The sequence below is a fragment of the Phalangium opilio genome, unplaced genomic scaffold (genome assembly GCF_054372755.1).
Source record: "Phalangium opilio isolate 3A_F unplaced genomic scaffold, DU_Popi_V2 ptg000246l_1, whole genome shotgun sequence".
NCBI lineage: Eukaryota > Metazoa > Arthropoda > Arachnida > Opiliones > Phalangiidae > Phalangium > Phalangium opilio.
The window spans coordinates 2,737,872-2,750,244 of record NW_028324225.1 but is presented as its reverse complement, the minus strand read 5'-3'; the positions used below and the strand labels follow the sequence as shown (position 1 = coordinate 2,750,244).

The 12,373-nt window shown below is 34.9% G+C and overlaps 1 long non-coding RNA gene across 1 annotated transcript; it reads left to right on the top strand.

Annotated features, from left to right (window-relative positions):
- The first annotated feature begins 7,233 nt into the window (after window positions 1–7,233).
- LOC149611349 (uncharacterized) lies at window positions 7,234–10,836 on the top strand. Its single transcript, XR_016376378.1, has 2 exons — window positions 7,234–8,692; window positions 9,875–10,836. It is a non-coding gene; the product is annotated as an uncharacterized LOC149611349 (long non-coding RNA).
- Window positions 10,837–12,373: the final 1,537 nt, after the last annotated feature.

Genomic DNA, 12,373 nt, shown 5'->3' with positions numbered 1-12,373 from the left:
GTAAGTAAAAAATCTCCCTCCTGTGTATTCATTACGTTTTCTCAATTATTATTTAAATAAGTTGACAAAGAACTAAGTCGTATTACTGTAAGAATATGGTAAGACTCGGTTTCTAAAATAATCTTCCCATGTTAAAAACAGTTCATATCCCTATAAGACTCAATACTACTTAGTTTGCAATAAAATATGCCTTAGTTATTTTCTCGAAAATGAAACATTTAAAAGACAAGACCCGCAATATTCAGCAAGGCAGAGAACTTTGAACACTGCTTGAGAAAACTCTTTCCGAGCTTGCACTTTCCGAACTATCGCTTGTTAGTTTTACTTTTAATTTCCAGCAACAATGATTATTGTAGCGTGTCGATACCATTAAATATAAAATTTTGTTGATACAATGGTCTAGCCATGTGACTCGCGATAGAAACAATAATTATGCGACGAAAAAAGTCTTTGTTGTAAACGCAATAGGTGATGCTATGGTCAAACCAACTATTGCAGTAGTTGAAATGCTCAGTAAACAGGAGAAGGGTTAAAAAGGGATTCTGTGGGTGATGGGTATGGTTTTGTAGACACTGTTCTTTTTATTATACTTTCTTTTTATGGAGTAATATCGTTCTAAGGGACTTACTCGCATGAGCTATGGCGCTACCATGATAACTTTCAACATGTGAACGTATATTTCGAGAACGAGAGTGACGATGGATGCGGAGAATCCGAAGAGACAGACGCGTAAAATGACCATAAAAGCGGAGACGTTGATTACGACGAACGCATCAGGGGTTTCTGTTCTCTGACAGGGATGCAATTCGTTTTTCAGAGACGGGTTCAGATCCTCGAAGCAATCGCCCTCGGTCAGTTGGCGCAACCTGGCAAATATGGTCGTTAAACCACGAATCTAAAACTTCGAGGAAGACACTAACCTCTTGTTGACGGTCTTGAAAAGCGTTTGAGAAATGTTTTTCTTGAAACACAACACCCCATACGTTATCGTTAAAGGCTGGCTTAGTTTCATTTTGCAACTTCCAGTCTTTGCGTACCGTGTCTTGATAATATTCCAGTGAAGAATTTCTGTAGAAACGATAAATATTTCTCGATTTTCAATTCCTGAGTGAATGTCATCGTTTTCCATTAAAGGGCCATATGTCTGGTAACAGAAATCTGGATTGGCATCTGCTCGTTTTACCACTTCAGCATATGCCGTGTTATGTAGTGCATTTTTCTAAATCGACAATAAAAGAATTAAAAAAAAAACAAGATTTTTTAAACAAGAGATAACCACAACGAAACCACGTTTCCTATATTTTATAGTTTTTTCAATGTCTTCCTTTGAGTTCCTATAATATCGATAATATTCCTTTTTTTCCTTTTATTATTTTAAATATTTTGTGCGCTATCACTGTTGGTTTTATTACATGTCACTCAAACAATTTGACAGACAGTAATGCCGTTTTACATTATCTACTAACAGTCAGCGACCATGGGTTTACAATACTAGTTAACGCTTCTGTGATTCAGATTTTCCGATCGTGTTTTTAGTTTTAGTTTAGTATTCCATGAGGTATGTAGCTAAAGCTATGAAGTCATCTAAAAATATTTGTCACGGATCCTGTGACGTTTTAAAGTTATAACAGAATTTTTTTGATATATGTTGCATAAGTATGACGCTTCCGATATTTCGAAATGCTAGTGACTTAATGAGAGCTAGTTCAAAAACGACGGGAGAATTGACTACACACCGTTTTCTAGTCAATCTTCCTGTTTAGTCTGAACTAAGCTTTTGACAGCGCCTCACCAGGCGTCGCTTTACGAGAATCTATGCCGTTTCACCTACGCCACCTTATGTCAAGCTCTCAGTAACCAGTGATAAACTTATGGAACATATCTTATGAACTATCGGTTTGTAAATCATGTCTTATTACTTGCAAAGCATTTGCACCCTATATTTTGCTATTTTTTCCATGGAAATTTTCCCATATTTTCCTGTTTTTTTAATTAAACATCTCCTATAATTTTCTATAAAGCAATTGTAAATTTCCTATTTTCCTATAATTAATGCAAGGCTGTAAGGCTGTGACGTAGTCACCCTGCGAAGGACTTTTATTTACCGAATAAGAAAGTAACGCGGAAATCTTGTATTAACCTGACCTGAATGAAACTAGTAAATGCCGTGTTTTTCGACAACAAGGGCTTCGCGCTGGGAAAGTGAAATACATCGTCGATGGTGTCGAAGGGAAGTGCTTCAGATTTGCTCGAATACTGCGACGTTATTTCCGAAGATACGAAAACCAACAGAACGAAAGACACCAGACTCCACGAGACCGAAAGAAAACGAGCGACCCCGTTACATTTTAAACTTTGAGGACCTGAGATTGAAATTAATTTTAGTTTTGAAATGTACAGTGTTACATTATTACTTCTTACTCGTTCCCAGAAGGCATTGCAGCAAAAACATGAAGGGTAGTTCGGATTTCACTTCGCCATATTGAGAGTTTAGTTTACCCGTCATGTAAATAATCAGAACGACACCAACACACCCCACAATTATCTAAATTCAATTTATATCAACGCCTAAAACTTGTAAACTTAATGAAAGTGAAGCTTTACGTATTTGGTTACAATTTAATTGTGGAAATTGGGAAAGAAAAGTTACCCATTTATTGACAACAGAGAAAATATTGTTTTCATTTGATTGGTTTGTTCCGAATAATATTTGGGTTTTCGAACTCAGAAAGGGGTGCGAAGTTACAAAGGAATTGAAACGATCTGTGGTTAATACCAACGGGATAAGTGAAAAATCTCCCTCCTGTTTATTGGAAACATTTACTCAATTATTAATGAATAAAATTGACCAAGAACGAACTCGTATTACAATAAGAATATGGCAAGACTTGGATTCTAAACGAATCCTTCCATGTTACGTGGCATTTAACCTCGGTATAAGACTCAAAGCGAAATTATTTTCGAATCAGCACGCCTTAATCATACTCACAACAATTAAACCACAAAATAACATAGTATGCTATTTACACTATATAAGCCTTAACACAAAACCGTATAATTTCGCTACAAAGAAGATTAAACCTTGTTAACATATTCTTATTATCGAGAATGAATTCTATGTTCAGAATTTATTTGGAATTATACATTTCTCTGGAGCATTCCTAGTAGCCCATTCCACGAATTATTAACTTTCGATCCCGCAAACTTTTCAACATTCGGGATAAGTGTAACGCTAAAAAAACATTTCCATGATTCTGGCTACTATGAATATCATAAACGCAGACCACTAATTACTTAAAATTGTGAAACATTTGCAAAACATGCAGAAATTTGATCATGTAACCAGATTTCTCTCCTCGGTCATTTAAAATCAAATATGGTGGGAACTGGTAAAAAAAGTTAATGTACTCAGCTGTAGTGTATGAAGGGCAAAGGCTGAAACTAATCCAGCGCCGTCACCAGCTTAAAATTTTAGGTTGGGCCACGGGAGGGCCAAAGAAAATGGACTTTATTTGCGGCCAGAGCTTTTAGACAATTTTCCATAAAAATGGAGAATTCGGAGGTAAATTACCACGGTAATTACCTTTTCGTAATTTACCGAGAAAATCGAAAATGAAGTTACGCAGGTAAATTACCATGGTAATTAACCGATTTAGAACCCTAGTTTCTCTATTAAACCCCTGTGAAAGTGTGACTACAGAGTCCATCTGGGTAGGATTGCACTTTACGATACCCCATTAACTAACACTGGTTTCTGACTAGTTAGACCAAGGGGAGTTCATAAAAAATAAAAAAACAATTCCAAGCCTGCCGCAAATTTTAAATTTTAGGTTCTTACCACTATTGAGACTAGTGGCATTCTGCACTCAATATTGTAATAATAGTAAAGGGGAAGCTTCAACAAATTGAAGGACTCGCGACGGTAGTATAACTATGAAATAAATATTAAAGAACTACTGAAACAATTCATCTCTGATAGACAATAGAAACAATATTTCGAAAGAGGGGTCAAATTCTGGGTGGAAGAAACAAAATTTAAGCAAAATATTCAGGAAAGGTGTCATTTTTTGCTTTAAGTAACGATATGTAGCATAGGCAACAATATTTTGGGAAAGGTGTTAACCTAACCTAACTTATTTTTGCTTACATATGGTTACTTAAACCAATAATTTGACACCTTTTCCAAATTTGTTTCCCAACATATTGTTTGGGAAAGGTGTCAAATTATTGGTTTAAGTAACGATATGTTAGCAAAAATAAGTTAGGTTGACACCTTTTCCAAAGTGTTGTTGCTTACATATTGTTACTTTGAGACATAACTAACAGCTTACCTAAATATTTTTGCTTACATTTTGTTAATTTTCCCAAGAATTTGACCCCTTTTTCAAAATATCTTTTCTATGGTTTATGTGGGTCTTTAATATTCTATGGTCATACTACCGTCGCGAGTTCTTCAATTAGTTGAAGTCCCCTTTGCAATATTGAATGAAATTTAAAAGTTTAAAAACTTTTCAAAATACTTGCGACGTACTAGAAATTTTTTCAGTATATTTTATGAATTCCCCGTGATCTAATTAGTCAAAAACAATTGATAGTTGATGAGGTGTCGCAAAGTGAAATCCTACCGTACAGGTTACTTGATGAATTTCCGTGCTTTTTTATTACAAATATGGTTACCAATTTTTAATATCATTTGTACCACATATCGAGCTTGAAATAGGGGATTCACCATCATGGCTCAATCCTTTTTCGGGTTTAGTTTTATTCGGAAAGAGTCGTGTCATGACTAAGGCCCGTTAGTGATTAGAGTCTGCTTTCTGTTTAGATTTTAAAGCGGGTTTCGGTTTTAGTTGGATTTTACAACTATTAAGACTCATGTCTAAAATTGACGGCTATCCACGCAACTATTCAATTTGATCGCACTATGAACCCGCACGATATTTATTCACTGCAATGTTTCACTAACAGCTGCATACGCCGATTTTCGGATTTGGAATATTTCTTTTTCGAAGGGATGATGACGACGATAATACGATTCTGATCTGTATACTTAGATAGAGACTTGTTTAGAAATTACCTCCTATTACGTCTGTTTTCATATCTTAACCTTTCAAAGTGCTTATACATTAGCTATGCACATATTGTCAAGAAAATATAATTTGACCCTTAATTATAAAAGCCCGAATTTGAAAGTTAAAAATGGTAAGCGACCAGCTTTTAACTACCTTGGCTCTGCAGACCACGGATCCAGTTTAAAATAAAATTGCTTATTTCTCAGCCTGATATAGCTGCTTTTCACACATGGAGGATTCATATCACTCATAGAAGGAAAAAAGCTGCCTGGAGGGCAATAAGAACATTTTCTGTGCTCTCCTCCCTCCAGGCAAATAGCAAATTCTTCTAGTGAAAATTGTATTTTGGTAAAAATCTTCTAAGCATCTATAGCAGAATTAAAATTACTTTTAAAAATTCCAAGACTTCACACCAGTCACATCGCATTTAACTTTTTATCGCAGAAACTAGTTGCTCTGTCTTTTACCAAACGTATATTTAGGCCCATATTTCCCCCCTTGAATTTCATAGGGAGGGCCAAACCAACTGCAGAGTGGGCCGGGCCTTCGGACCCCCCTCTGGTGACGGCCCTGAACTAATCTAGTTAATTATCTTAGTTCAAAGAAGTCCGTGACTAGTAACAATATCTTTGAACAACATTGAATTTTGAAATGTTTTTACTTACTTTACCAAAGGGTGCTCTATAGTATTTTGCTGTTTCGTCGTTCATCATTATTAGTTTTTAATTTCCCAATTGTAGTCGACGCAGTCTCGTATAAGGAACAATTGCAGAAGAATGAACTTATTCAGGTAATTTCATTCCTTCTCAAGTTGCGCCGTATTTTAACATAGCAACCACACAGTATTCATTTTGCGTGTAGAATTTAGGGATTGTGCCTCGTACAATGTGAGCAGCCAAATAAATAATTTGAAGGAAATCTTAATAAAATCCTTTGCGCGTTTGAACTCGTTTTCCGAGCTTTAGCTCAGGTATGTTAGTTTTAATTTGTGGCATGAGTGAATATTGTAACCCGTTGAACCATGAAAGTCTAAGTGGTTTTCCTAAGCTACGAAGGAATTAGAGCAGGGATAATGGCTCTCTTTTTCTTTGGAGGAAAAACATACTTCGGGATCGATGACTTGTCGACTGTTTTTGAAACTCGAACCACTCATTGCTAAGCAACCAGTTTTTATTCTCATTTGTTTTTGACGATTGTAACATATTAGTTTTAAATGCTCGCGGCCTAATATTCGAAAATTTTTCTCAATTTTTCATTCTAGTCCGTGCAGCGTTGTGAGAGAAAATAAATCCATAAGATTGTGAAATATGTTATCACAGTCTTGAGTATTTTGGGAGGTTTCTCAATTGAGCGCTCACAAGTAGAAGTTGAACATCAGTTTTATTCTTCAGGGCCAGTAGGCCTTTGTAATTAAGACTTGACACCAGTTGTAATGTTAAACCAAAAAATAAGCTTTTTAGGCTTAGCGTCCCATAGAAAAAACATAATTTTTTTTTTCCGTTTTTGAAATGAGACAAGCCTTATTGAAAAATTACAGCGAAGTTAGTTTTTGGAATACTTTTAACAAACATTTTTTGAATGAGAAACTTACCTGTTATGTTTTTTAATAATTGAAGTCTAAGTATGGGTCATTCACAATTTTTTGTCAGATATCAGCATAACCTGATAGCGCGCTTAAACCTATTTCTCCATTTAAGTTCGCCTTGGAAACAAGAAGGGCCTTGGTTTGTGCGTGCTTATAGCAGACGAAAGTAACGCAACGCATAATTATTACTTTGTTATTTCATTCGAGCTTGAACAACTTTATTTGGATTTTATATTTAACTATAACACCCATAATAGCAAAAACTTCGTTATCAGGTTGAATTTTCGTCTATTAAAGTAGTTCAGGTAAATAAAAGTAGTATCCAAGTGTCACTTCTGGCCCATTACCATGGGCTGGCGTGAGATATTGGCGTGAAAGTCGTGATGTCAGACTTGGCGTTGACTGGTGGGGAAAATTGGCGTGTAATCTCATGATGCCTTGTAATCTCATGATGGCCACTCAAGATAAGGTTATCTATCCCCGTTGGCGTGTCTTATCATATTTGTCGAAGAAAAACTAAATGAATGGTCTCAATGATAAGGGATCCACTGATAGGGATTTTATCTTGTTATTCTACAGGGCCGGTAGGCCCTTGTAGATATGACATGACACCCTTCCGTAATGTTAAAGAAAAAGTCACACCTTTTAGGGTTAGCGTCCCATAGAAAAAGCATTAAAAAATTTTCGGTTTTTTAACGAAATGGTCATAGGTCATACGGGAAAAGTATAGCGAAGTTAGTTTTCGCAATACTTCTAAATTAACAAGCATTTATTAAATGGGAAACTTACGTGTTTCGATTTTTAATTAATGAATTCTAATTTTTGTAATTTAACTAATTAAGATAGTACGTCAAAAAATTACTTTTGGGCCAGAAGTCAGCCTAACCTTATAGCACGCTTAAACCTAATTCTACATTTCGTTCTCGTTGACAACTAGAAGGGCCTAGGTTTGTGGGTGCTAACAAGTTACGTTGACATATTTCAAATGTTGGCTTTCTTGCTGATTTTCCTAATTTCTTAGCAGTGGACGCTAACAAATTACTTTGGTATTTCAACCGAGCTTGAGCACCTTTATATGTATTTTCTAATTAACTGTAGCACCCTTAATAAGAAATACGTCGTTATCAGGTCGAATTTTCGTCTAGAAAAGTAATTCAGGTAAATAATTACAGTTAACAGAGGTTTTTATATCATTTAAAGTAAGTTTTTGAACGTTCTTTACGGCCAAGGCTTAAGTTGTATAGACTAATAGCACCCCATCTTATTTCCCCATAGAGCTTAATACAGTCGAAGGCAGAGGGCTGCCATTACCCTATTTTAGTTACTCTTTAAAGATTATTAAAAAGGCTGATTTCCAGCTCTCATTTGTTTTGGAATCCTGTGTATAGTCTGCTCAATTTTATGCTAGAAACATAGCCTAACCGGGTTAACACTAGGCTTTTTATGCTGTATTTACCGTGTGCGCTTCCAATAAATGGCATACCTATTCAAATTATTAACGTGTTGAAATAAAGATAATGCTTTTCACCCTGTGAAAAGATCGAAAACTTCAAAATACTACTCGTAAGATGACAAAAAGTTTAATATGTTTTCCCTACTGCAGAGTCGTGATGTTTACGTTAGCGCAGCTTAACTATTTGTTACCAACAGTGGATTTTGTTAATTCATAAATATAAGTAACAGTGGTGCTGATTAATCCAGGAGGACAGTGTCGTTATGTAATTTAATTAGTCAAATAATTTCCATGTTTACATCAGCGCAGATTTTTCCAACGTAACCACGTCAGCAACGGAGGGTTACGTTGTTGGCTATCTCCACAGTTCACATTTATTTGTCTAAATTGCTATGAATTGTTTAGGTATTTAATTTAATTACTGTTATTGAAGCCAAAGTTGCTAAACTATAGAATCACATCATTCATTAACATATGTTATAGATGATTTTTATGTTACCGCAAATTTAGCACGTGGTATGATAAAAGTTTAACACATTGTGTTGGCAAGAATGAAAAACTCTTCTAAACTTTACAATTAAGGTGATTTGAAACTCATTTTATAAGCTAAATCAACACTGCCAAACCTCAATCCTTCATTAATTTCATCTTAATTATGTATAATTAACGTTAATTTAAACATGAAATATACATATTTGGATGAGAACTCGAGTAACTCTGAAATAAAATACTTAATTAAGATTAAAACTGCACAAGCTGTTAGTATAGCCCCATGTTTTCTATCTCATACTTAGTTAATTTAAATTATCTTTAAAGTACATTAATAGGCGCGAAATTTGAAAGTTTAAGGTAAAATAAGAGTCAAAACCCACTAAAAATTGCAATTAAGGTTAAGTATATATTGAAAGTCATTTATAACCTAAATGTACACTGCCGAAATACAATCTTACGTTAATTTTAAATCAATTAAATATAATTAACGTGAAATTAAACCAAAAATATTCATTTTTTGGATTAAAAGCTCAAATAACTTTTAAATAAACTGTTTAATTAAGATTAAAACTACCCAAGCCGTTGGTAAATCCCAATGTTTTCTATTTCACACTTCAGTTAATTTCAACTATGTTTAAAGTACATTAATTGGCGCGAAATTCAAAAGTTTAGGGTAAAATAATGACTGTGGCAAAAATGTTAAACTGCACAAAATATTCCAATTAGGGTAAAAAATTCCAATAAATTATACTTTTAAGCTTAATCCACTCTCCCGAACTGCGCTCAAATTAAGATTAAAACAACGCAAGTTTTTCGCACAGCCACAGATGTTTCCTATTTCGCTTTCGAATTAATTTAATTCATCATTAAAATACATCAAAAGCGCATACTTATTTTAGAGTAATTGCAATTAAAGTTAATATTTCATTGAAACTTGTATTATAAACTAAATCCACACTAGATAAACCGTTAAATTAAACTTAATTAAGTATAATTAATGTGAAATTAACCCAAAACACGAATGTTTTTGGTAAATTCATGGATACCTTATAATTAAAGTAACAAATTATAATTAAAACTACACTTATCTTTCACTCAGCCTCCATTTTCCTGTTTAATTCTTACACTTAAAAAATTTAAAATCATTTTTCCCATATTGAAAAGAGAGCCATTGAAAAGGCGCGAAATTTAAAAGTGTTTTGGGGGGAGGGGGCGGGGGTACAGTTTGTGTGCCTTTTTAACAGGAGTATTGTTACAATTGTAACCCTACAGACCTTGTATTTCTAATGGAACCGGCAATACCGCAACGCTGAGCCGAAAAACCAGGATGGTAATTGTTTGGACCTATCGGGTGAGGACATTGGAGCACCAAAAACATACCGCGGTGTCACTTGTTGAACGTTAAAGCGACCTTCATCACTTTAAATCCCATGACCTGCTCAATCTGGCAATCTTTGAAAACTCAACTTTGAGGTACTTCCGGTCCCTTTTGATATACAGGGTCTTCAGTGTAGGAGCTAAGTAGTAGAATTACAGTAGTTAGTCTCGTTTCCTAGCAAAATGCCAACCTGTTCTAACCAGGACAAATTGGACAGGATGTTTTTTTGGGTGAAGGTCGCAGTAACGTTCAACTAAAGGCAGTGCTTTATGCCGAACGGTTTCGACACCGACAACAACCGGTGCGAAGCACCTTTTCCGACATTGGCGAGCACCTTCGTGATTTCGGTAGTGCAAGATCATGAACGTAGAAGAGACTGTATAGTCTGTAATGAGGATATAGATTTTGACATCGTAGCACGTTTTGAAGCCAATTCATGCTAATAGTAGAGCGGTGGAACAAGAAGTTGCACTAAGCCATTCTACTGTTTGTGCCAGTTTACAAGGGCATCATTACTGGCATTATCATACCCCCTACATCAAGCCTTAACGGACGAGGATTTCCCAAGACGGCAATACCATTAGTCTTACCATGCGTCATGAGTTTACTGCTTGCAAATGTATTGCAAGACATGGACAGTCGTCTGGAAGATTGCCTAAACCACAATGGTAGAAACGTCGAATATTTACGTTGAGGTGTTTACCAAACAGTTAAGAGGTTGCAATTTGAGGCCCACGTTCTAAGACTAATCGTAGGACAGTGCTTCAAAATATTTTGTTGCATTCTCCAGTATTCTTTTTGTACCTTGTCACTCGTTGTCACTTGCATACAATAAAACATGAATTCTAAACATTTATTTACACCCTGTATAATTTAGTATGACATCACCCGTTGGCAGTATTGGGGGTTGTACATAAAGGAAGCTGTTGGTCTGATCTCGACACCACTGTATACGTATACAGTGTACGAAACAAATATTTTTCTTCCATATTTCAAATACCGTCGTTTTTAAGCTTCTTTCATAAATAAAGTGCAACATTATATGCTTATCGAAATCAATGTTATTGGATATAAGTTAAATGTAATTAACGATACTGAAGGACTTCTTTAAGCAATTAGAAATAGATCAACCCCAAATGTATGACGGTAAAGCAAACATAATTATTCAAAATTTAATTACATTAAGACTGAAGTAACAGATATTATAAAAAACGTCTTGGTTTGGACCAAGGCCGAAAAAACAAACGATATGTGTGAGGTTTATCAATTGGCTGAAGTTTCAGATATTGCAATTTTTTTAGTTATTTTTATCCATTTAATCCTTAATCAATATTAAATTCAATCAACTGATTTTACTGTTAATCGATCTATTCCCTCTAAATTAATTGAAAAAATTACATATCTACGCTTTTTCAAGAACAATTACATTTTCCGAAAACATTTTATCATGAAATTAATTATTTTGAAGGGATTTCGTGTAAGCACTTGACGGACATAGTTTTAATTGTTGCTGGCTTGACAAATTTTCAAGTTTGCATCAAAAAAAAAAAAAAACTTAAAGTGTTAGCGACATAATTTTCGTCACCCACAAACTTATAATGCTAAAAAAATCCTTGAAAAATCTAGTTTATTATGATATGTTTACTTTTGTATTTGGTTTCGTAGAAATTAGTAAAATTGCAATCAAAGTTTAGTGTTTGGAAAAGGCCTAGTTAAAATTTTGTTTCGCTTGATGACGTAGTAAGGAGAAACTTTCACTCTTGATGTCGCTCACGTGACGCCTATAAGTGTCTCAGCGCCGCGTTAAGCCTATTTTATTCAGATTCGCGCGGCATTGGTATACTCGGGAGTCTCGGGCGCGCGCGCTTGGCTTTTCCGCGAGATGCCGTGAGTGACGTAGCAAGGAGAAACCCCGCCAAAAATCTTCTCCGCAAATTTGCTTTTGCCCCCCAAATTTCAAGTTTTCAAAGTGTTTTTTCTGTGTTTTCCTTCATATTTAAATATTAATCAAGCATATATTTGGAATCAGAAGAGTTTATACTCTCAAAAAAGTAAGGTTTTCTTTAGATTTGAGATAATTTTTAAATTACGTCGCTATTCCTTTAAATCGGTAAGTTGCTAAGAAGACTGATGTTAAAAAAAATATGATAATTTAAATTTATTTTGTTCAGACTAGTTAATAAACGAATGCCGTATACTTAAGACAAAGCAACATCGTTTATCCTGTGTGGTTTTTGTTAGTAAGTAGCTATCTGTAGCACTGGAAAAATATGATATCGGTATAAATATAACCAAAGGTATAGGTAAAGATTACATAAAAAGAAATACGTTTCAGTACCAATGGCTTTTGTATTCATTTCCATTCATTACCAGTTAAACGAAGAAGGTCACAC